This window comes from Glycine soja, chromosome 19, assembly GCF_004193775.1.
Source record: "Glycine soja cultivar W05 chromosome 19, ASM419377v2, whole genome shotgun sequence".
NCBI classification, from domain to species: Eukaryota; Viridiplantae; Streptophyta; class Magnoliopsida; order Fabales; family Fabaceae; genus Glycine; species Glycine soja.
Genome location: NC_041020.1, coordinates 37,191,318 through 37,218,217, shown reverse-complemented (window position 1 = coordinate 37,218,217; position 26,900 = coordinate 37,191,318). Strand labels below are relative to the sequence as shown.

At 37.7% G+C, this 26,900-nt stretch overlaps 1 pseudogene; it reads left to right on the top strand.

Moving 5' to 3' along the window:
• Window positions 1-26,900, top strand: part of LOC114400027 — a 69,001-nt pseudogene that overhangs the window by 21,952 nt on the left and 20,149 nt on the right.

Sequence of the window (26,900 nt, the reverse complement as noted above, 5' to 3'; positions counted from 1 at the left end):
CTTGGCCCTTACTGATATGTTGAAGTGTTGGGTTGATTTACATTCACTACATTGATGTCCATTGTTCCTTGATGCATACTTTTAATTTTCTCTTTTTTAAGGATTTTGTATACACCTTTTCCTTTGTATTGTTCTTATGTTTGGGTTGTTTGCAAAATGTTGGACTTATCTGCATGTTATAGAAATTTAAGAGCAGAAAAAAAAATTGGTGCTTTGAGATAAGAACCTTGGGAGAACCACACCACAGGCTAATCTGGGATCAAGCTCCATACCTTGTAATTGGATCCTAATATCCTACCATGCCCTTCTTGGCAAGTGGAGGTGGAATCTATTTCAGCAAGAGGGACAATTATGGGCAAGGGTCCTGGAGTCGAAATACGGTGGATGGAGGGGACTGGATGAGGCACATAGGGGTATCAAAGAGTCAATATGGTGGAGGGACCTAAAGACGGCTTTTCAAACATCACAACAGGGCGAGGATCTCAAAAAAGGGATCCATTGGAGGGTGGGGAGTGGAGACGGGATTAAATTCTGGGAGGATGAGTGGTTAGATGAAGGGGTATCATTGGTAGCAAAGTACCCAAGATTGTACCTAATTTCGTGCCAACAGAATCAATTAATCCAGCAAATGGGTGGATATCAGGAGGAGGAGTGGGAATGGAATTTATTATGGAGGAGGTCAATGTTTGATAATGAGATACCAATGGCCACTAATTTCCTATCAGACATTGAGAGGAAGACTATTCACATGAATACAAGGGACGAGTGGGTGTGGGAGGCAGACCAAAGCGGACAATATACAGCACAAACCGCTTACAATCTAATGAGGGAGGTAGAAGTTGGGGGGATACAGGATAGGGCTTTTGAGGAGTTGTGAAAGCTAAAGGTGCCAATCAAATTTGCAGTATTTGCTTGGAGGCTTCTCAGAGATAGGTTGCCTACTAAAGCAAATTTACACAGGAGACAAATAGAGGTCACAAATAGGAGTTGTCCGTTCTGCAGCAACATGGAAGAGGAAGCAGGGCATTTATTCTTCCATTGCAGCAAAATTATCCCAATCTGGTGGGAAACATCATGGGTCAACATCAGTGGACCTTTCCCCAAAGATCCAAGGCAGCATTTTCTCCAACATGGTTTGCTATTGGTTGAGGGGGTAAGGACCACTAGGTGGAAGTGTTGGTGGCTGGCTGTAACCTGGACTATTTGGCAGCAGAGGAATAAGATGATTTTCTCCAATGACTCCTTTGATAGCAACAAACTGATTGATGAAGCAGCATTCCTATTGTGGACATGGCTATCTAATTTAGAGAAAGACTTCTCAACACATTTTAATCAGTGGTCTAGTAACCTTAGAGATGGGTTTTTGTACTAGGAAACAATACCTACATAGACTAGTAATACTGTTCTATCTTGGTGCAGCATGTGTTCTGGTTCCTTTATAGACTCTATTAAGTCTGATTCGGAACCAATTCACGGCCAGCCAATCACTTGTATTTAAGTACCTCTGGTACTCATTTATCTATATATAAATATTTATCTTTGCTGATAAAAAAAAAAAAATCCTATCATGCTCTGCAGCCCTGGTGCCCATGTGTGCTGGTTGTGCACTAACCCTCTGACTAGTCTTGGGGGAACTCTGCAAAGTTGGTGTTGTCACTCACGTTGCTTGTTTGTAGGTGAGAGACATAATGGAAAGCTCTGATACCAATTAATAAGAAAAATTTGAACAAATATTTCTTGGTGGTTACTTTTCAAGAGTTTGACTGCTGATTTAGAGTTCAAATGTAAGAAGCCAAACTGCTGATGGAAGACAAATCTTGTAATTTATGTGAGAGGCCTCTTAGAGTCCAATTAAACCTCTGTGAAGCATGCATTTCACGTGTCGAAGTTGGAATACATGGTTTAATTTCTTTTTGGCTTGACCTGAAAAGCCAATTGAAGAAGTTATGTACTAGGATTTGGTGGTTGGGAAGTTTCTAAGCATATTTGATCAATTCAATTTTACTTAGTATTAGCTTCTTCATATTATTCGTAATTTGGATGAACTTGCTTCTACAGTATACTTTAGGAGAAAAGAAGACATCTTATTTATATAAATGTTGCTATCTGTAAAAAATTTTGTTTTTAATTCTTGTCCTTAATCTTTTATTTTCATATGTTGCTCGCAGGTTCTTATTTGTAGATTGATTGATAGGCCTCTACGTCCTACAATGCCAAAGGGTTTCTATCATGAAACTCAAATATTATCTTGGGTATAGTCCATTAGTCCTTATAATTTCACTTTTTAAAATTTTGTTGTTAGTGTCTACTTCTATTGGTCCGTCTCCTAGGTTTTTTTACTAACTTTGCTTTATGCATTGATGATTCAAATTTATTGAATTGAGATAGGACTGCTGTTAAAAATGTCCAACAATTACATGACAAAATATTTGCCTATTATTTTGTACTATTAGTACCTCTGGTACTTTTCCCTATATATATATATAAATATTACTTTTGCTGATAAAAAAAAAAAATTACATGACAAAATATTTGAAATATAAAACATCCATTGAACTGAAATAAATTCCAAGAAAAATATTGGATTGAGAAGTTTATTTTTTAATTCAAATTGACTTAACTTTTTTATATATTTAAATAAATTCTCAATAATTTTATAATTATCATAAACAAGTTTGTCAAAATTGTGATCCTACCTAGGATTGGAATATAGGGGAAAGTACGCAAACCATGGGATTATAACATAAATTGTAAAATCCTACCTCTGTGATCTGAATGAACCCTGGTTCAATGGTAAATTGCGCCCATGGGTTTATACCGGGAAACAACCTCTTTGCCATATCTTTGCACAGTGAGGAGCCCACACACACACATCATAGTTGGTAGCCATTGTTTTTTGAAAATGCATTAGTAGTTCACGCACACCTCATTAGTCACAAACTCACAAATGAGCTAAAGTTACATGTTACAACAACAACAACAACGCCTTATCCCACTAGGTGGGGTCGGCTACATGGATCAACTTCCGTCATAATGTTCTATCAAGTACCATACTTCTATCCAAATCATTAAGTTCGAGATCCTTCTTGATAACCTCTCTTATAGTCTTTTTGGGTCTTCCTCTGCCTCGAATTGTTTGCCTTCTCTCCATCTGGTCTACTCTCCTCACTACAGAGTCTACCGGTCTTCTCTCTACATGCCCAAACCACCTAAGTCTATTTTCCACCATCTTCTCTACAATAGGCGCTACTCCAACCCTCTCTCTAATAGCTCCGTTTCTAATTTTATCTTGTCGAGTCTTACCACACATCCACCGCAACATCCTCATCTCCGCTACACCTACTTTAGTCTCATGTTGGCTCTTGACCGCCCAACATTCTGTTCCGTACAAAATCGCCGGTCTTACCGCAGTCCGATAAAATTTTCCCTTTAGCTTGATCGGTACCTTTGCATCACATAACACCCCCGATGCTTTTCTCCATTTCATCCATCCTGCTTGAATGCGATGATTCACATCCCCTTCAATTTCTCCATCATCTTGTATTACAGATCCAAGATATTTAAACCGTGTGACTTGAGGGATAATATGGTCTCCTATTTTCACCTCTGAGTTAGATACCCTCCTACTTTTGTTGAACTTACATTCCATATACTCCGATTTGCTTCTGCTTAGGCGAAAGCCATGTGTTTCTAGAGCTCGTCTCCAAGTTTCCAACCTCTCATTCAACTCCTCTCTCGACTCTCCAAGGAGGACTATGTCATCTGCAAAAAGCATGCATCTCGGCGCTATCTCTTGGATTTGTTCCGTGAGGACATCCAGAATTAAGGTAAAAAGGTAGGGGCTAAGGGTTGACCCTTGATGCAAACCAATTGTGATGGGAAAATCGTCTGACTCTCCACCCTGTGTCCTAACACTAGTCGATACCCTATCATACATATCTTGGATAGCTCGAATATATGCAACCCTAACCCCTTTCTTCTCTAGAGCTTTCCACAAAATCTCTCTAGGCACTCTATCATACGCTTTCTCCAAGTCAATAAAAATCAAGTGCAAGTCTTGTTGGTCCATGCGATATTGCTCCATCACCCGCCGTAATAAATAAATCGCTTCCATGGTCGACCTTCCCGGCATGAAACCAAATTGATTCTCAGTAACTTGAGTCTCCTTTCTTAATCTCCGTTCGATCACTCTTTTCCATAATTTCATGGTATGACTCATGAGCTTGATTCCCCTATAATTTGCACAATTTTGTATATCCCCCTTGTTCTTATAGATTGGCACTAACGTGCTTCTCCTCCATTCCTCCGGCATGCGTTTTGACCTCATAATTTCATTAAAGAGTTTGGTGAGCCACTCAAGACCTCTATTTCCAAGAGTTTTCCACACTTCAATAGGTATGTTGTCTGGCCCCACCGCCTTACCGTTACTCATTCTTTTCAACGCTTCCTTTACTTCCTGTTTCTGAATCCGACGATAATACTTATAGTTCCGGTCCTCTTCTCTTGTGTCTAGACTGCTAGAGTCGTATCCATATCCATCATTAAATAAGTTGTGGAAATACACCTTCCACCTTTCCTTGATATCTTTTTCATGCACTAAGACTTTGCCTTCTTCATCCTTAACACACTTTACGTGGTCCAAATCTCTAGTCTTCCTCTCTCTACCCTTAGCAAGCCTATATATAGATCTTTCTCCGTCCCTGGTTCGTAGAGCTTGGTATAGTCTGTCAAAAGCTTGGGCTCTTGCCTCACTCACCGCCTTTTTGGTTTCATTTCTAGCTATCTTATACTTATCCCAAGTTTCAGAATTTCTACACCTAGACCACTCCTTGAAACACTCCTTTTTTACTCTAACTTTGCTCTGAATACTTTCATTCCACCACCACGATTCTTTATCCCTAGGTCCAAAACCTCTAGATTCACCCAACGTCTCTTTAGCCACTTTAATAATCTCTTGGGACGTCTTGTTCCACATATCATTTGCACTTCCTTGTGATTGTCCACACCATCCCTCCCATATCTTTTGTTGGAAGATTCCTTGTTTCTCACCCTTCAAGTGCCACCATTTGATCCTTGGTGCTACCATAGGACTTCTTCTCTTTGCCCTCTAATTCTTACATCCATAACCAAAACTCTATGTTGGGTAGTCAAGCTTTCTCCCGGGATAACTTTACAGTTCAAGCAATACTTCCTATCAGACTTCCTGATAAGGAAGAAATCTATCTGAGAACATGTCCCTCCACTTTTGTAAGTGATAAGATGTTCCTCTCTTTTCTTAAACCATGTATTGGCTATAGAAAGATTCAAAGCCTCCGAAAACTCCAAGATGGATTTACCCTCCCCATTCATCTCCCCTAGGCCAAAACCCCCATGCACCCCCTCAAAACCTCTATCCACGCTACCTACATGTCCATTGAGATCCCCTCCTAGGAAAACTTTCTCTCCTTGGGGTATATCCTGAAGTACCCCTTCTAGATCCTCCCAAAATTTTACCTTAAAGTGTTCTGCTAACCCAACCTGAGGTGCGTACCCACTAATAACATTAAAGGTGTCCTGTCCCACTACCAATTTTAAGGCTATGATACGATCTCCTACTCTTCTTACATCTACGACATCCTTTTCCACTCCTTGTCCACAATAATCCCTACCCCATTTCTTGATCTGATTTTTCCCGTATACCACAGCTTAAATCCCGAGTTGTCTAATTCTTTCGCTTTTTCACCTGTCCACTTAGTTTCTTGTAGGCACATAAAATTGATCTTCCTCCTCACCATAACATCCACTATTTCCATAGATTTTCCAGTAAGTGTGCCTATATTCCATGTACCAAAGCGAATCCTCTTGTCATGAACTAGCTTCTTTACCCACACCCGTTCACAAAAATGTGGGAACCCTTGCTTACTTTTCACTACATCCGGGCGGCGATGCAGCGGCCCTTGCTCTTTTGACACTGTACTCGAGCCATACAGCGCGTTGCTTCCGGGCAACGACCTAGCATTCACATTATTACGTAATTGATCCATGTCATAGAGATTCGACAAAGTTTTACGTTGGCTGTCGAAAGCCTAACACAACCCTCTCCTTTTATCCGGGCTTGGGACCGGCTAAGAATAGCAAAGCTAACCTAGGCAGGATTAGCTAAAGTTACATGTTAACAATCAAAATATAAATGACAAATTTTTGCAATGCATTATGTGAGTATTGTACTTGGTTAAGTGAGATAAGCATGTGGGAGTTAGTCACCCAGTTGTCAAGTGACAGCTGGCAGCTAACTGTTAGAAGCTTGCACTGCAAGTCTCTTAGATCTTGTAGAAAAGCTAGATTGTAACGGAATCTAATTGGGAATGAAAACATAATTTCAGATGCAAGAAGCTAAAACACCAAATGAGAACAGTCCAACTCTAGATATCTAGCAAATCATTCACATGATCATCATAGCTATTATTTTCCATACAATCTTTATCTTCATCAATATCCATGGCAGTTTCTCTAGATTCCATCAAGTTCATTATCAAATTAAGTTTCTTCAAGTTATCTAGAGGGGCACCAACAACAACACTAACATCCTTTCCTACTTGAACCAAGTTTCATTTGGAGTATCCAAATCCAAACCAAAGTTATATGAAATTCCATCATTATTCCTAATCTAATCATCATAGGAAGAAAGGTCATCAATTTTATACTCAATTTCTTTTGTAGCTTACTTCTTGGACAATTCAAAGTTTGCCATCATAAAAACATCATTCATGTCTTTTGTTATAAATTGTTTCTTCTTTAGATGTAGACCTAATCACCTAAAAAAATACAAAAGCAATTAACACATGACAAATGGTGGGTAACAATAAAAATGACATGCAATGCATATTTCGTATCTTTTTTCTGAAATTTACCTTCTCATATGCACTCTATTTACACTCACAGTTGCATCCAGAGGAATGAATTACATGTCAAGCTTAATACATGTAAATCAAATTTATGGAGCCTTGGATGTTCATCCCGTAAGAATTGCACTGTTTTGGGTTTTTGGTATTAACTCCGACCAGGCTACTACACTACCAAAAACTTTGATTGACTCTTGATATCTTTTATAGTTGTGTGGTAAAATTTTCTCTTAAGCTTGAGCAGTACCTTTTTTTCATGGATAACACTTAAGACACTCATCCCTTTGTGGAAAAAATTGATCTTTTAATAATTATTTTCTTGTTTGCCTTCAAAGTAGATTTCAGGAAATACCATATGTTGAAAATGTCATAGCTGTAACCATCCTAGGCAATAATAGAGATAAGCAGGACCATCACCATTTGCCTTGTTCTATGTCAGTTAACAACTTAACAATGTTTATTTCATTACTCTGCTGTACTGAAATGATTTATACATCATGCTTTTGTTCATTGATTTTTTTGGTGTATTAAAATGACTGTACCTTGTGGAAATTTCACATTCTGTTGTCTACTGTAATTGATGCTTTTAGGTTTTGAGCTATGATGGATTGCACTCCCCGGATTCTTTGGCTATCACTGCAGCTGGTATAGCAGTGTAAGTTGCTCATTCTATTTTGCTGCCAACCGTAGGACATTTAGATCCCATGTAGAATGCTACTTTGCTATTTTTTTTCTATTTAAATGTATTAAAAAACCCTCTCTTACTCTAAACTTTGTTTGCCAAAACATAAAACTGATGATAATTCAATAAAAAGAGGAAAGAAATACAAGCAGAAAGGAGGATGAGATGATGAGATATCCTATAGAAGGTGTAAAAATAAGGCGCATATGCATTATGACACAAACACACAGACACTTAAGTTAGGTCTGAGGTATTTCTCACATGCATTATGCTATCTACACTTGCCATAAGCACTCTGTGCATAACTATTAATCTTAATCATTTAACTTCCAGTGCACTTTCAGAAGTGCCAATGTCAAAAGCAGTTGCTGGAGTTCGTGTTGGTCTTGTTGGTGATAAGTATATAGTAAATCCTACAACTGAGGAGATGGAACACTCTGAGTTAGACCTCTTGCTGGCTGGCACAGATAATGCAATATTGATGATAGAGGTAAAACATTATCCTTTCTTGTGAACATTAGCATGTTAGAAATATGCCAATAGTCGGTCTTAGAATGTGGGCTTGACCTAACTCAATCCCAAAAGCTTGCTCATAGGGGGAGGGTTGCCCCTCACTCATATACTCTATCTTGGCCTTATTTCTAGCCAATTTGGGACTTATGTTTTTCCCAATACTCCCCCTCATGCCCAACACTTTTGGGCTTGGTATGTGGATTACATGGTGGGTGGTCCTTTGAATGGATCTAGGATAGGCTCTAATACCATATTAGAATGTGGGTTTTGAGCTAGCTTTTGGGGTTGAGTTAGGCCCAAACCCACATTCTAGAGTCTGATAGAACATGTTCCATAATTATTTGTAACTTGATTTCAAAATAAAATCATACATGCATAGCTATCCTGATTTTTGATATATAGAAAATAGAAGATTTTGTGAAGGTAGTAAATATTAGCTTTTCCTACATACAATACAATTATTTTGTTCTGTATATTCTTTGCTGTAGTATTTTTTCTTGGTTACTTTGATATCACCCTCAAAGGAAGAGCCTAGAATCAGACAAGATAATAAATAGGCTTGGCATCATGCCAAAATACATTAATGAGAATGCCAATTATCCTCATTCCTGCAGTTGCAACCAGCTTGTCAGTTTTTGATATTAATTATTTACTTAGCCTGGAAATGGGTTGAAAGCAATTCAGAGTTTTAAAATTTGTCTCCTTTCAAAATTCTCATTCAGTTTCAACTTGACATAAAAATAGGTTATCACAAATTAAGACCAACTGTTAATTGCAAAATTAAGAGGCTTCCATCAATAGAATTTAAGAGAGAATTTAGGAAAATTGAAAAGAGTGAAGTTGTATATTATTCAACCCAACTTACAACAGTTACAACTGACTTATTTATATTAACAGACTAACTCTAACTAACTGTTAACTACCTGCAGTTAGTTGAGCAGACAGCAGGCACAAGCCAGTTAATCTAAGGTTACAGCTGGCACAAGCCTGGTAAAATGAAAAAGAGAATTAAACTACTAATCCAAGTAAGACTACTCTAATATCCATGAAGGCCAGCTGAGTGACCTTTTGGAGCTTGGCTAGTTACTCTACTGAACGTCTCCACAATAGCAATTAATATTCAGAATGAATATGCCTTGGTATAGTGCCTTGGAAGTACTAAAAGGCACCGAGATTTAACTGAAGATTTACATGTGGAATAGAACATTAGTTTTGAAGCAAATTTATTTGTGAAAAAAATTGTAAGATGAAGTTCTATGTCATAATTTTTTTTTTGATCAGCAAAAATAAGTAAGTATATTGATTAAGTACCATAGGTACTGAGAATTACATTATAAGATATCAGATATTTGGTTCCAAAGCAGACTTAATGAAGTCTTGATAGGAACCAATTTCTGGATACATAGATGAGACTAATGTCTAATTTGAGTCTATTGTTATACCCTGAACTACACAGTAAATCCGTTTCTAAGGTTACTAGATCACTGATTGTAATGAGTGGCAAAATCCTTCTCCAAATTTCTGAGCCATGTCCATAGCAAGAAAACTGCGTCATCCATCATTTTGCTGGCATTAAAGATGTCATTGGAAAAGATAACCTTGTTTCTTTGCTGCCAAATGGTCCATGTCAGGGCTAGCCACCACCACTTCCACCTAGTAACCCTTATTCCATCAGTCACTCCAAGAATGTGTTGGAGGAAATGTTGTTTTGGGTTCAACGGGGAAACCCCTACAATATTCACCCAAGACCACGATTCCCACCAAACAGGGATGATTTTGCTGCAATGAAAAAACAGATGGCCTACATCCATTCCTATGTCATAAATCAATAATTGAAATTTGAAATCCCTAATTAACATGTTTGCAATCCTTATCCAAATCAATTACTTGCAACCTCAACTATTGCGGAATTTTATTGAACTGACACTGGCACCGGCACCTGTCAGCAGAGAACACCAAAATTTTCCTACTCTAATTTTCAGTATTTTGAAAGCAAAGAACTGTCACCACTTTCAGCTGTGTTAGAGTCAAATTTCAGGAATCTGCATTGGTTGTTATAGAAAAATGCTGATGAAATCATATCTTTCTAGACTCTAAAATCTGTCAATCATGATTCTTGAAAGTCTTATGGTTTTACTTTCATATTGGCTCAACTGGCTTAAATTTTTATTGCAGGGCTATAGCAATTTTCTTCCAGAAGAGAAATTACTTAAAGCTGTAGAAGTTGGTCAGGTTGTTGCCTTACAGTACTATTTAGATAAGCTTACCTATCATTAGTACATTTAATGGATTTTCTTTTGCTCCCCTAAAATCATATGCATGTGTTATTTAATATATTATTTGCACTGCATCATGCAAGACACATTTATTTATGTCTGTTTAACATACAGAGCATTGAAAGCAAGGAGTCATCACAGAAGATTTCGATCTCTAGAAATATCCTCGTCCTCAACTCCTTGCAAATGTAACAATGTTAAAATGTTTCAAAACAACCTTTTTGCTGTGTACATCTATCTTCAGTTCATTTTTCCTTGGCTATTATTGCATTGAGCATTTAAAATTTTCACTAGAAAGTCTTATATGGTAAAAGAGTAAGCCACTTGCCTCCCTAACAGGTTTTGTTTTAGTTATAGTGGGATTCACATGCTTTACTTTATAGACATCTCCATTTTTGTGTCATCTGTTTTCTTTGATGGTTCATGAACAGCTCTGTGCTTAGTTGCCAATGCATCATCTTTTGCCTGTTGTTTACTGTCAGGATGCAGTGCGAGCAATCTGTAATGAGGTAGAAGCTTTGGTTAAGAAATGTGGGAAGCCAAAGATGTTGGATGCCATCAAGTTGCCTCCTCCCGAACTTTATGAACATGTTGAAGTAGGCTCGTTGCTACCCTTTATCATTTTCTTCTATTTGTTTGGTCCAGTTTTTTTGAATTCTTTCTGATTTGTGAATGTCTCGGGAGATGTTATTCTCCCCTAAACAATTCCTACATTACTGGACAGTTCCTCAACAGTTCATATGGTACAACAGTTTGTTGTTTGTTTGGACAATAGTACCCGGCTGAGAAAATCCATGTAAACAGATCAAAATATGACCAAATAGCAACTGTAACACAGTATTCCATGTGGCGGGAACAGCAACCAAGCAGAGGAAAAATTGTGGAACTATAGCGAGATAATCATATAGAGGCAAACAACAAGAATGCTGAGTCAAACAGCAATATCTCAGCCAAATTAGGGGGTTCCAACTGAGTCTGTTGAAATTATAGGGCTTAGAGTTTAGGTATGGTAGGAGGATTAGAAAGAAAGGAGGCTCTCAATATTATTAGAAGAATATCGATTTGTTGCTTATATAATACAAAGCACTAACACCTACCTTATCTATACTAATAATAATTATGTCCACTGCTAATGTAGCAAGGTTGTCAAAGGCATAAGGCGCCCTTAAGAGGCTGATGGCTTTTAACACCATTAGGTGAGAGGGAGGGAACCAAAAGGTACACCCCTCATTGAAGATAAGCGCTAATAATAATCAAATATTTTGCTAACCCATATATGCATCTCTATTTTCTACTCTTACAACTCTGCATTCTGTTGCCATTGTCCTGTGAAAGTCAAATAATACATACATATATATATATATATATATATATATATATGTATGTATGTATGTATATATATTTTTTTCTTTTTAAATTTATTGGGTTAGTGCCACTCCTAACTGGGCCTAAAGATGACTGTCCTTGAATTAGGGTTATCAATAGCGGGCGGTAGTATTGTGCATCAAGTTGTGGCAGGTGGCTGCTACAGGTGCTTAATTGCATTGCATTTATGGGCTGGGGTCACTGCTCAATCACATTCATGGCCACTGTAGTGGAAAAATGTGGCAGTTGTGGCCACTATGATGAACAGGGGCCAAAAACCCTAACTTGCCCTTGATTTGAGTTTTCAAACCATTTTGTTGGGATAGCCTCAAGATCTAGCTATGGGATTTTTCTGTTTTTGTGGTCAGCTGCTCCGCGCTGCTATTCTGGATTGATTACTATGGCTCAAATTAAGTTGGGTCCTCAAATCAGGCTGGTTAAGCCCACTAGAGTTTCTCTATTGGACCTCATTCAGGAGATAATTCCTACAACTGCACTATACTAAAAACTTGTTGGCGAAACTTGAGCTGGGATTCTGGGAGGAGTTTGGAAGGATGCAGTGTCTATTATACATCTCTGGACTCTGGCCAGATTTATCACTTTCATGCTGTCATTGAGACCACCGATCATGCAATTGTGCTCTGCATTTCTTTTCAGTCTTCACCCCCCTGCTCTGCCCTGTGTGTTTGGGAGAAATAACCCAAAAACCATTCTAAAACTCTAACATGTTGTGATACTGTTATTTGTTGTGAAGTGTTCTTGTGTTTTTTTGAAACATTTATGAAATCATATTTGGTCATCTGTTGCTATTGATAGTTGAGGAGTGCTAGGAACACACTCTCTAACACACTCCTTCAAACACACTCTCGGTTAAAATTGATTGAAAACTACAAAATCAGGAGAATCATTAAATATGATGTGGTATCCACATAATTGTCATTTTCAATAAATTTCAACCAATAAAAAAGAGTGTGCCTCCCAAAAGAAAAAGGCGGTTTGGGTATTAAAGATATAAATATGTTCAACCTTGCACTTCTTGGTAAATGGAGATGGAACATGTTTCACAATGAAGGCCAGCTGTGCGTAAGAATATTGGAGTCTAAATATGGAGGATGGAGGGGATTGGATGCAGCAACTAATGATAAAAAACAGTCTTTGTGGTGGAGGGATCTAAAATCGGTTTTCCACACATCACAGCAAGGGGAGGAATTAAAAAGGGGTATAAAGTGGAGAATTGGATGTGGGGATAGGATAAAATTTTCGGAGGATGAGTGGATTGAAGGAGAGGCAGCATTGGGAGCAAAATACCCAAGACTGTCACTAATTTCATGCCAACAAAATCAGTTAATCCAGCACATGGGAGACTATAAGGAAGCGGGATGGGAGTGGAAGCTATCTTGGAGAAGGCCGCTGTTCGATAATGAGGTACTCATGGCTGCCAATTTTCTAAATGATATTGAAAGACAGCCTATTCAGATGCATAGAAGAGATGGGTGGTTGTGGAGGGGAGATCCAAGTGGCCATTATACGGCGCAATCAGCATACAAGTTGTTGAGAGAAGCGACAGTCGAAGGGATCCACGATACTGCATATCATGAATTGTGGAAACTGAAGGTGCCACTTAAGTATGCAATATTTGTTTGGAGGCTAATTAGGGATAGGTTACCTACCAAAATTAATTTACACAGAAGACAAGTAGCAGTCTCGGACACTAGCTGTCCTTTATGCAGGAATGAGGTGGAAGATGCAGGCCATTTGTTCTTCCACTGCAGAAAAGTTACCCCCTTATGGTGGGAATCATCGTCATGGGTGAGCCAATCTTATGCTTCCCCGAAAGACCCAAAGATGCATTTCCTACAACATGTTCTAACAATGGCCGATGGTTTGAGGGCCAAAAGATGGAAGTGGTGGTGGATAGCTGTCACATGGACCATTTGGAAGCAGAGAAATAAGATGATATTCTCCAATGAGGATTTTGACAGCAACAAAGTTATGGATGACGCAGTTTTCTTGCTTTGGACATGGATGAGGAATTTAGAGAAGGTTTTTCCTATGCATTTTAACCAATGGTCTAGTAACATTTCTGCAGGGTTCATGTAACAGTTTGTATCTAATCTAGTTTGCTCCAGCTGGGGTAGCCAACTGTGGTTCCACTCCTGACTCCATTTTAGTCAGTTTTGGAACCAATTCTGTGTTGGACATCCCAATATCTGTATTTTAGTACCTCTGGTACTCCATTAATATATATTATCTATTTTGCTGAGCAAAATAAAATAAAATAAAAAAGAGTGTGCCAAATACTGTGAGAGAAATGTGCTTTTACTTCATTAAATATTTTCTCAAACAAGATGATTGAAGACTTCATTAGTTAGTTTTGTTGAATATGGTGTAGAAACTGAAGCGAGTGGGAATGTGCAGGCAATTGCCAGTGATGAGTTAGTAAAAGTTCTTCAAATTAGAAACAAAATTCCCAGAAGGAAAGCCCTTTCATCATTAGAAGAAAAGGTTCTGAAGATACTCACAGAAAACGGGTTTGTCTCAAATGATTCAACACTGAGGAGTAATTCTGAGACCATTGCGGAGATTCTTGAGGTTGAGGATGAAGATGAGGAAGTAATTGTTGATGGTGAAGTTGACGAAGGTGATGTTCATATAAAGCCAACTCCACGTAAACCAGCCCTTTTAGTAAGTAAAACGCTTATTTCTAATTTTTTTTTCTTTTCTTTTTTTAAATGGATTATTATAAAGTGATGCATCTATGGTTATCTTAGGCTCAGTGCTCTCTGTTCATGTTTATTTTTTATCGGTGTTTCTAGGCCGGTCATGCTAACAACTGGGTTGCTCAAATGAGTTTATTTTTCTTGTCCTCTTTTTTGTTTCTGTAGTTTCTCTGTAGCAGTGTAGCCTTAGGAGGTTTAATCCCATTCTTCTCCTTTCTTTTTCTTAATGAGTTCTTTTGTAAAAAGAGGTGATGCATAGAGGTGATAGACTTGATAGTTGATAGAATTATATGATGCTCTTGTTGCAATTTTCTCAGAGAAGCATGACAAACTCAAATTAGGCTTGTGCTACCAATATATTGATTTTCTCTCTTTGGTGTTCTGCTTGTGACTCTTTTAGGGGAACAACCATTGTCAGTGCAGAGATATTGGCCAGCTTTGTTGCATTCTTTGCCTCTTGGGTTTTGTTTTCTTTAAATTTCTCTGTTTAGGATGATAACTTACTGTCTCTCATAATATTTTCTCTGTTCTCTCTCTAATAATGGCTTTATTTATACCCACCCCTGACCACCCAAGAACTGGGGCAAAAAAGAATACTTCTCATGCTTTAATTCCCTTGTTTTGTGTATATAGTATCCTACTATGGGTCAAATTTTTTCTTGCAATAGACATTATGTTCTTTATATATATATATATATATATATATATATATATATATATATATTTATATATATATATATTTGTGTATTTGAATTGTTTAATTTTATATTTTGTTCCTTGATTCATGTAGAGATGATGCCCTGCCCTCTTGTATCCCTGTTCTGAGTTCATTTAGTTTTACTTTTTAACATACATCTATTTTTTTTCCACTTCGTACAGTTTTCTGAGGTGGATGTGAAGTTGGTATTTAAGGAAGTTACATCGAAATATTGGAGGAAGCGAATGGTAGAGGTATGAATACTTGTGATAAAATAATTAAGATTGCCATCCAACATAATTATATAAGTCTGATTCTTTTGCGGTCTTGGGGAGACTTCTGTCAAAAAGTATGTGAATTTCTGTTATCTTCAAAATAGAAAAGCTCTTTCACTAGAATTGAAAGTTTTAGTTATGAGCCATATAATAATCTGACAACTATCAAAATTTAAACTTGTAAGATTATTCCTTTCCATGCTATCAAAATGCATTAATTATTTCAATGGGCAATGAGGTAGGAAATGCCTAACTATTTATCATGAATTTGCTATAGCAAACACAAGTCCATTTGATATTAAATTATTTTTGGACTTGCATGTTAAACAGCTGAAACAATTGGTGACTTGGTATTAGACTGAAATGATCCTTGCTGCCTCTGTTTGTTTAGCCCAGACATGATGGCATGTTTGATGTAGAACTATTCCAAGTTATGCATCTAACTTATTAAGCTTTTAGTTTGAGTTGGTTCTAACAAAAAAAAAGGCATTATCAAGTGAATTTACCTTTGTACTTTCAACTCATAGACTTGCACTTGAGGATGTTGATGAGCATTGGTTCATTTATCCCTTTGATGAAAATTGATGAATTTCAATTGCTTCATTTATGGAACTTTACGACAATGCTTACTGCATAGGTGGATAACCTGTCTTTTTCTTTCATATATAATATATGTGATCATTTTCTATTCTTTTTGTTTAAATGGAACTTTCTCTGATTTTAATTGTGGGCCAACATTTTTTATGCTGAAAAATGATGCAAAAAAGGGTGCTTGTCAATGAAGTTATTCCTCTTTCCATCTCTCTTTTAATTCTTCATTCAAACAATCAAGGTTTGCAGAAATGTTATTTGCTTGATAGCATAGGTGCTTGACTGATAGGATTCCTCAATTATAACACTGATTTTATTTCGTAAATATTGAGCCAGGGCTTGTCCAGAGCATAAAGCTCCTACAGAATGTTTTACAAGAGACTTTCTACTTGATACTTAAGAAAATCACTTACATGAAAATCTGCCCCCCTATTTCCTAACTTCTATATTGCATAGCGCACCTTAAAAACTTCCATATTCCCTAACAATAACTGCCTCATGGAAGTTGTTGCACTCTATGTTATGAAAATTACTGTCATAGTAATTGCCGCACTCCTAACTATAACCACCTCGTAGCAGTTATTGCACTCTACATTCTGAAAATTAATGTCATAATAACTGCCATACTCGTAACACTAACTGTCTCATGGCAGTTGTTGTACTCTATGCCCAGCGTGGAGTAAACTCTCCAAGTGGGAGGTCTGTTTGTATTATGCATTCTCTGCTTGTAATTCATTTTTTGTTATGTCTGGGCCTCGGTATGTTTTCACCTGTATCATATTGCACATTTGAAATTTAAATATAGATACAGACCAGAGTCTGAGACTCTGAGCAACAGAGATGTTCAAATAACTTGTTTTGTTGTTATTGGGAAAAACCCAAGTCCCATATCGGCTAAAAATAAAAGTCAAGTTAGAGTATATAAGTGAGGAGCAACCCTCACTCCTTGAACTAGCTTTTGGGATTGAGTTAGACCCAAATTCACATTCTAAGAATCTAAGGGGGTGTTTGGTTTGTATTTTCATTTTCTGTTTTTATTTTCTATTTTCATTTTCTGAAAACTGTTTTTATTTTCAAAAGATTAGAATTCTGAAAACATGTTTGGTTTGACTTCTTGTTTTCTGTTTTCAGGAAATAAAAACATTGAAAATTTATAATATATTGACTTGTCTTTTTTGTATTTTTAAATTTGTTTAAAATTATATTTTTTGTCATCGCATTTTCATTTTACCCAAAATGAAGTTCCTGTTTTCGAGTGAAAACACTGAAAATGAGATTTTATTGTTTTCATTTTTTGGTTGTTTCCTGTTTTCATTTTCACTGAAAATGTTTTCAAAAATTCAACCAAACACATTTTCATCACCATTTTCTGTTTTCAATGAAAATGAAAACAGAAAACAGTCAAACCAAACACCCCCTAAGATGATATTAGAGCATATCCAGGATTAATCCATAGGGCCATCCACCATTGTTATCCATGCACCAAGCTCAAGAAATGTTGGGCGTGAGGGGATGTATTGGAAAAAATCCAAGTCACATATCGGCTAAAAATAAAGCCAAGTTAGAGTATACAAGTGAAGGGCAACCCTCACCCCTTGAGTTAGCTTTTGAGGTTGAGTTAGACCCAAATTCACATTAATCTAAGAGTTGTTTAATCATTTGACTCATTTCTAGTTTAGTCAATAGAGGATAATGCAGCAGCATTGCTTATTTCATTGTCAACATATTTATTTGGATGCTAAAATTGCAGATAACCCTACCTGTAGTGGCTATAAGGGGATGTGATAATAAAACCGTTTTATTTATACGGATGCGAAGAAAACAGAACAATGTTGCTATGATTTCTAGATATAATAGTCTGGAACATCCCATTTTTTGTAGACTAATTTCAAAGGAGTTGTTATTTGTAAATAAATAGAGTTTTATGATAAGATTTTTATAATTGAATAAATAAAGAGAAATAAGTGTATTAAAATATTGATTTGAGAGAAAATAAAAGGGTATTTTATTTATTTGTTTGATAGAGAATAAAATAGAATTTGTTTTTATAAAATAATAAATAAATAAATAGATTAAACCTAGCTATAAATAGCGTTAGGTCAGTTTTCACACTGACGGGTGCGTCTTTTTTCCCTCATTTTCGTTTTTCCCCTTCTCTTCCTCAAAACCCTTTCTTTTTTCCGCAACCCAGCAAACCTGTCTCAGAAAAACGATGATCTCAGACTCATTCACCGTTAGATCGTCGTGAAATTTGAGCACCACGTTTGCAACCCAATTTCGAGCATTCTCACCGTTGGGAATTGCAAAAACATGTCAGAGCTAAGAGAAATACCTTTCGTATTATAGCTTTCTCTTTTCCCACAGAAACCCAAAACAGTCTAGTAAAACTACGATCCCGGTTTCACTGTTGGATTTTCATGAAATTTGGATATGTTGTTCGAAATTCAATTGCGCACACTTTCACCGTTGGGATTTGCGAGATAATATTCGTGGAGGGAGAAAAAGGAATCGCATGAAGATAGTACAAATGGAGGCTTCAATCCCTTCTCATTCTCTCTAACGTTTGAAAACCCTATCAGAGCAATCAGAGGAATCTCAGGAACTTGTTAAAGATGTCTCTATCGCTGTTGAAAGACACGTGAGCCCGCTTAGAGGTAAGGGATGAGTTATTCGCGATTGGGGCTTAGTGAGAACATGTGTAGGGAGAGGATTAAATTGGGGTTTTATTTTGGGATGTTTATTAAATTGCAATTTTTCCTTTATTATTATAAATAAAATATTGTTGTTCTGATGAGAATTGCTTGACAAATTGTGCTCTTGGTATTTGTATATTTTGACCTATGATTTTGATATAATTGTGTAATATTATTTGAGGGGTCTTAGTCTCCAGGTTGTGATAATCTTTTGTATAAATTGTTATATTGAAGATTTGAAATGATGATTCAAATTTTGAGTATGTGGTGAATTGAACATGTAATGAATGATGAAATACATGTATATTGAGATGTATATTGTGTTGTGAGCTATGAATTGTGTAATCACACAACTATAAGACCTTTTAAGGGCGACGAGTTTTGCGTGACGAGTATTGTGATGGGATCCATTGTGGGAACCCGACGAGTTTAATCATAAGCGCGATGAGTTAAAATGATTTTGAAAATAATTGGGTAGTTGTGTGTATTGCATAGTTCATAGGTAAAATGAATATGATTCATGAGGTGTGATAACATGCTATTTTGAGATTATACCATTGTAATTGAGATCGAGTGTATGTGATAAGCTAAGTATGCACGTGATTGAGATGTTGTGTGCATTGAGATATTGTATGCATTGAGTTATAAACTATGGATTGTACAATCACACGACTATAAGTCCCTTTAAGGGCGACGAGTTAATGTTAAGACCCTTCAAAGGCGACGAGTTAAAACTATTTTGAGAACAATTGAGGAGTCGTGTGTTTTGTATAGTTCATAGATAGAGTCTGTGTGCTAAAATGTTTTCTGGGTTGGACCTGAATCAGGAGGGAGAGGCCTTGACGGACTCTTCGAAGTGTAGGTCTTGGGGGTCACCCGGTTTGAGTGCTTCTTTAAGCCTATGTTGATCCCATATGGTTGGAGCATTCTCGCAAAACACTGTGACCCTGACTGGTCTCCCTATGATCTTACCTAGTGAGAGTGACCTGATTTACTAGTATGTGGTTTGTCTTGTCATGTACTCCTAGGCGCCCGACGTGATTTTTCACTAATATGGTACCACATTGCATATAGGATTGAGTCTTAGTGTATATATTGCATAACGCTTGTGTATTGATCGATATTGATTGACTTGATGATATTGTGTTTTGATCCTTGAGTACGTGAATGTTGTGAAAATAAATAAAATGTGTGGTGCTGCGAGGTAATGTTATGCGACAAAGTGGTGAAATAACGTGAGTGATGCTTAAGTAAGTTGTATTTTGTTTATATGATATTTATATCTACATGTTTCTTGTTTCTCTCCATTAGTTAGGAATGCGATAACTCATTCCCTGCATGTTGTCTGTGTTTGAATCCTGTGATGATCTTGAACTTTGTGTTCGGGGGAGTAGATGAATAGGTAGATGACTATGAAGAACCTCATGCTAGAGGATACGGGAACACAACACTCTGATAGGATGTGACATTAAGATATAAGTTTTATATTAATTGTATGAAGCTTAGACGGCCTTGTTTGAGCCGATATGACTTTATTATTTATTTGGACAAGTTTGAATATGATTTAGAAGGAAGGAATGCGAGCCTTTTATCCCTTTGAAAGACTTGTATTTAAAAATACTTTTAATCAATATTTGAATTTTTATTCCTTTATTAGTATATATGTGAGGGGTAGAGGGTGTCACATAGTCCCTTAAGACTTGTTTACTGTGGAGCTTATTCATCGAGTTTGCAACTAGTTCCTAGGATTTCTTGATCACAAAGTATTTTAAGCAATTAAGTTGCCCATTCCTATAACATAAAGTTCTACTTATGAATAATAGAGTTGAGAGAATTTGAGAGAAGAGAAGAAATTGAGATTGAGAAATCTGATATTATTCAACCCCACTGTAATCAGATTACAAGATTGTTTATATATTTGGATTAACTACCAACTAATGTAACCTAAGTTAGTTGACAACTATTACATAGCTGGCAAGCACTAACTATACTACCAACTGATAACAGACTAACTACTAACTACAGTAGTTAGTCTATCAGTTAACTATCAGAAGTAAAAAGACACACTGTGAGTAATGTATACTCTCTTATAATGAAACATGTTGTACAACGATTCACGTACTTCCTTTTAGTATCTTAATAATCTTTTGGGTTGACTTTGTCCTTGTCAAAAGAATGCAACTTTTTTTTTGGGTATAATTTTTGTAACTTTAAGTAAATGTAACAATGATGCTGCAATCCTTAGAAGCTTGTCTGCATGATGAATTACCAAACTGAATGGATCCATGCTTATTGATTTCTTTTCTGTGTATGTGACAGGGGGGGAAAAGAAGCGATGGGCGTACACCTGACGGAATACGTCCAATCTACTCGAGATGTGGTCTATTACCTAGAGCACATGGAAGTACTCTTTTCACAAGAGGCGAGACACAGGTCTGTGCCAACTTTATTTGTTTTCCAGTTTATGCTTTTGATGATATCTGTTGGTGTCTATATATGCTTGTGCAAGTCACACTATCTCTTCTCTGTCTTTGTTAGTTTTTTAGAGGGGATATAGAATGCTCAAATACAAAGGAAGAACAAAACTAATAATGCTGACTCTTTGAACCTTTAACACACTTCACATTTAAAGTCTCCAATTGTAACCAACTTGGATATAATCTAGAAATTAGTGATTGTAAATCAGTGTGTTGATTACTCAGGTTATTACAAGCCTTAGAAGGATGAAATTCTATAGTTTCTCAGGCTTGGTGATGATGGAATAGTATATTATCTGTTGACCCTTGTGTAAATTTTTGCATAAAGCACTAGACTGGTAATACTTTATACTTCTTTTTAGGGTACAAGCAATAACTTATATTTCTGAGGTATTCCATGTTTAAACAGCTACTTTTGATTGCTGTCCCAAAAAAAAACCCACCTAAGAAATGTTTGTTTCTCCAAATTGCTGTTCAAGAGTGTTAGACGCTTCAATTGTGATGTTGTTTTACGAAGCCTCTACTAGTAGAAACATGTGTTTTCATTCTGACTTCATGCAAAATTATAACAGTATGTTTCTCCATTAGCAATTTGGTGTACTATGAGCATCTCATGATTACTAAAAATCAATAATTTTCTACTTTTGTTACTTTATTCTGAGTTTGACTTTCAGTACTTCTTTAGTGATATTTATATCTGCATCTTGAGTAATAAATTGACTTTATCTGGTTGGCAGGCACTAGCAGTTGTTACACTTGGAGATAAACAAATGGCACAAAGAATTGACAGTCTTGATGGTGTTGATGAATTCAAGAGGTTCTATCTGCAGGTCTCTTTAGAAATTGACTACTTTAATGTTCTCTTATATTTATGTGGATGTTACCTATTCTCAGAAATCTGGGCGATGTTTGAAAAACCGAACTGGACTGGTTGGCTTGACTTAGAACCCATTGTTTGTCTAGTTTAGTTCATTATTAGAGTTGCAGATGCCAAAAGCCAAGATAAACCCACTGAACTGCCATTTAGCAGGTCCAACCAGTTCTCAGTTGATGACTTGGCACTGACTGCATCAAATGCTCCATGTCACCATCAAAATAAATGCCTAAGCCAGGAGGAATTGAATCTTGTTTCCTTTAGTTAAGTGGACATGATGGCAACTGCTAATCCATTTGGTTCTTCTGGGGTTATTTAGAGCAGTGCTTTTTTTTTTTTTTCTCTTTTATACTCAGTTTTGCAAAGTTATGCCTATATTATTGAAATTATATGGTTTTAGATATTGGGGAAGGAGAAGGGATAAAAGAAAATGAAACACTGAATTGATGTTAAGTATTAACCAAGATTTATTACAATGTATTGATGTATTTGATTTATTCATAAAACATACGGTACTAACCCTTTTTTTTTTTTTTGGAAGGCAAAACTGGCTTTGGAAATACGGTACTAACCCTTATTTATATTAATTATTCTTAGAATTTGGGTTTAAGGCTTAACTTAATCCCACAAAACTGGCTTGTGTAAGATGTGGATTGCCCAAGCCTTATAAGCTCTACTTGGGCCATATCTCTAGTTGATTTGCGATCTCAACCGTCTAATAATTGCATCTCAGTGGCTGCATTCTATGACACTTAACACAACCTTTCTGGTCAGCCCCTTTGTATAATGGTGAAAGATGGTCAGGAAGGGGTGGGAGGCTGTCAGAGGGATGATATGGCTTTGGAAACTAATAATTGCAGCTGAAATATGGTTACCGGAAAAAAAATTTCACTCATGGCAGTGGGTCCACCAGGCATACACCAAGTAGGATAATCTCTAGTCTAGCTTTAGATACCATGTTGAGATGAAGAGGAAACCAGAGACATGATGAAATCCAAATGTCAAAATTACAAAATAGTGGCTTCATCATATGGGCATAATGTTTTAATTGAGCAGACAAATAAAATCTGCAAGGAAAACATTCAAGAGCTGCTGTTGTAGTATGTAGTTACTGTTATCCTACTTGTTCTATCCTCTACTTATGCAAAAAGCCTTGTCGAATACTACTAGACCACTGATTGTAGTGAATTGTGAAGTCCTTCTCCAAGTTTCTGAGCCTAGTCCAAAGTAGGAATAATGCATCCTCAAACAATTTGTTAGCATTGAATACTGCATTGGAAAACAATATTCTGTTTCGGAGCTGCCAAGTGGACCACGTTACAGCCAACCACCAATATCTCCATGTCTTTACCTTCAAACCTTCTATCTGAATAGAGATGTGTTGAGTGAAGTGATGTTTTGGACTTAAGGGGAAGGCACCTTTAATATTCAACCATGACATAGTTTCCCACCAGATAGGTTGGATTTTGGTGCAATGGATGAATAGGTGGGATGCCTCCTCCTCGTTACTTCCGCAGAAAGGACATGACATATCCGCAACCTGCATTTGTCTCTGCTGTAAATTTTTCTTTGTTGGCAGCCTGTCCCTAAATAGCCTCCATGCAAAGACCGCAATTTTGCTAGGAATCTTTGTTCTCCATAGCTCCTCAAAACATTCCTCCGGCTGTCCTATTGCTGTCTCCTCCCGTAACAGATTATATGTGCTATGCGTGGAGTATATACCTGACGGATCTCCTGACCACTCCCAAACATCCAATCCTTGCTGCTGTATGGACTACCCTCCAACCTCCCTTAGAAAACTAACGGCCTCATCAATTTCATTATCGAACAGTGGCCACCTCCATATAAAGTTCCACTCCCATCCGGTGTCCTTGTGAGTTCCCACCTGTCGGATAGTCTGATTCTGCTGTGATGAGATCAAATACAATCTAGGATATTTTGCTGCTAACGTCTCCTCCTGACAAATCCACCTATCCTCCCAAAATTTAATTTTATCTCCACCTCCAACCTTCCATCTCAACCTATTGTGAAGGATCAAGCCCTGGTCTGAGTGATGAAGAGCTATTTTTAGGTCCCTCCACCATATCGACTCGTAGTGTACCTTGCCTGGTTCTTCAATACTCCTCTAGCCGCCATATTTGGATTCCAGTACTCTGGCCCATAATTCCCCTTGTTGTAGGAGCTGCCACTTCCATTTACCAAGTAATGCAAGGTTAAACATGTTGATGTCCTTCAGACCCAAGCCCCCCTTTTCTTTTGAAAGACACACTACCTCCCATTTGATCCAAGCAATCTTGTTTTGTTCTGGTCCGCCTCCCCACAGAAACCTACATTGTAATTTCACTAACTTATCCACCACTGATTTGGGTACCCTGAAAAAAGAAAGGAAATAGATAGGAATTGATGTTAGCACTGCCTGTATTAGTGACTCCCCCCCCCCCCCAGGATATGTGTTTTTGTTTCCACTTTGTCAGTTTTCTCTCACATTTGTGAATAATGGGATCCCACATATGACTTCGCCTCGGGTTTGCCCCTAACGGTATGCCAAGATAAACAAACGGAAGAGCCAGCATACTACAATTCAAACATTTTGCTGCATCTTGGATCCATTGATTTGTTGCCCTAAATGCTCCGAAACAACTCTTTGCAAAGTTTATTTTTAACCCTGACACCAATTCAAAAGCTCTTAGGATAGCCTTTATGGCCCTGACATTCTCCATACAAGCCTCTCCAAAAAAGATTGTGTCGTCCGCGTACTGTAAAATGCTTATGTTCACATTATTAGACCCAACTGAGAAGCCTTTGTATATACTTTCTTCCACAGCTCTCCTCATCAGCCCATTCAAAGCTTCAGCTACAACGTTAAATAGGAAGGGTGCTAGTGGATCCCCTTGCCTAAGTTCCCTTTGAGGAAGAAATTCAGTGGTATGGCTGTCGTTCACCAAGATTGAAACAGAGGCCGATTTCATACATCCCTCGATCCATTTAACCCATTTAGAGCTAAATCCTGTCCTCCTCAACATGTACAACAGAAAGTCCCATGAGATCGAGTCATATGCCTTCTCGTAGTCTACTTTGAATATAAGGCATGACTTGTTATTTCTTTTGGCTTCATTAATTACCTTATTAGCAATCAGTGCACTTTGTAGTAGATGTCTACCCTCAATGAAAGCAAATTGGGTTTCATCTATGATAGATGACATGACGTTCTTCATTCTTTTGGCTAGCAACTTCGCCACTATCTTATACATACAGTCTATTAGTGAAATAAGTCTGTACTCCGTCAAGAACTGTGGGTCAGGCACCTTGGGAATTAGTGTTATGAAGGAAGCGTTGCAGCCTCTTGGGAACTAGTGTTAGACTACTTACGTTATTAATTTATTATTATCATCATTACAAAACATTTTGTTTTAAATAGTAATTTTGCTGAATAAATAATTCTAAAAGAAGTATGAAAATTTTAAAATAAACATTTTATTTTTTAAATTTAATATAATTTAATTAATTCCAATAAGGCTATCATTTTGAAGGAGTTGTTTTCCATAATTATGGAAATCAATACACCCTCTAGAGAGAGAATGAGTAGAGAGAGAAACAGTGGGTGAGAGAGAGTTAGGACTAGAGGAAAGAAGGCCATAGAGAGAGACAGAGTGAGGCTAAGAGAGGATCCCCGGCGGACCTATGCAGGGAACAGAGATGCACAACAACAGAGCTACACTAGAAAGAATTGGAGGGACCAGAAAGACATATCATTTTTCTACTTCACGGGATTCCCTGTAGAAGTAACTGAAAAGGATTTGTGGTACCACTTCACAAAGCTGGGCGATGTGAGAGAGATATTCATTTCCAAGCAGTAGAACAAGAATGGAAGGAAGTATGGGTTTGCTAGATTTAAAGGGGTGAAGGATGTGCACAGCTTAGAAAGGAAACTCGACAACGTCGTCCTTGGCGGACTAAAACTATACGTGAACATTCCAAAATTTGGGAGGGAGATAGGGAGAAAGACAACACCTGAAGACAGACAAATGGGATATGATGAGCGAGATGAAAATGTAGGAACTCAACGAAGATACCCAAACCAGAGAATGAATTAAGGCTCGTATGTGGAGGTGGTGGCTAGGAATAATGGGAACCCAGGTCAAAGGAAGACACTCCATAACAACACCCACAGTCGTGAAGGATCCCTATCATCGGTATATCTTGATATACCATTGATTGGGAAGCAGTGGTTCAATGAGGCTTGGGTGGGGAGACTGAAGAATCTGGCAATGTTTGACAGGGTTGAAGACGACCTACTATGGGACATCGGAGCAGATGTAACACCGAAGTATATGGGGGATGATTTAATTCTATTACTTGGTCTCACGAATGCGAAAGCAGAACAAATGATCCAGGAAGAAATAGAAGGAGGAGAGTCTCTGTTTTACTCGTTGGAGAAGTGGAACCCAAGGATACGTACTGGGTACAGGCTGACTTGGGTCTAGTGCTGGGGTATTCCACTACTGGCCTGGGACACGAACCAAATCAAGAAGATTGTGGCTGCTGTCGGAGATATGGTGGAGGTGGACGATGATGTTGAAGAAATTCGGAGGGTGGACAGGGCACGGGTGCTCATCAAGATACCATGGAGGCCTACAATCCAACACACCGTAAACGTCCACATACAAGGGGAGGTATACGGAGTGCATGTGGTGGAGGAATGCGGGTGCAGCTTCGACGCATACCACGGTCGACGTAGGAGGGATATGGGGTCGTTGGAGGAGATTGAATCTGACGATAGCGACGTCGGAACTTGGGTGCCGGAGGAGACACGCGGATTGGAGAAAGAAGGCGACCTGCAACTTATGGAGAAGCGC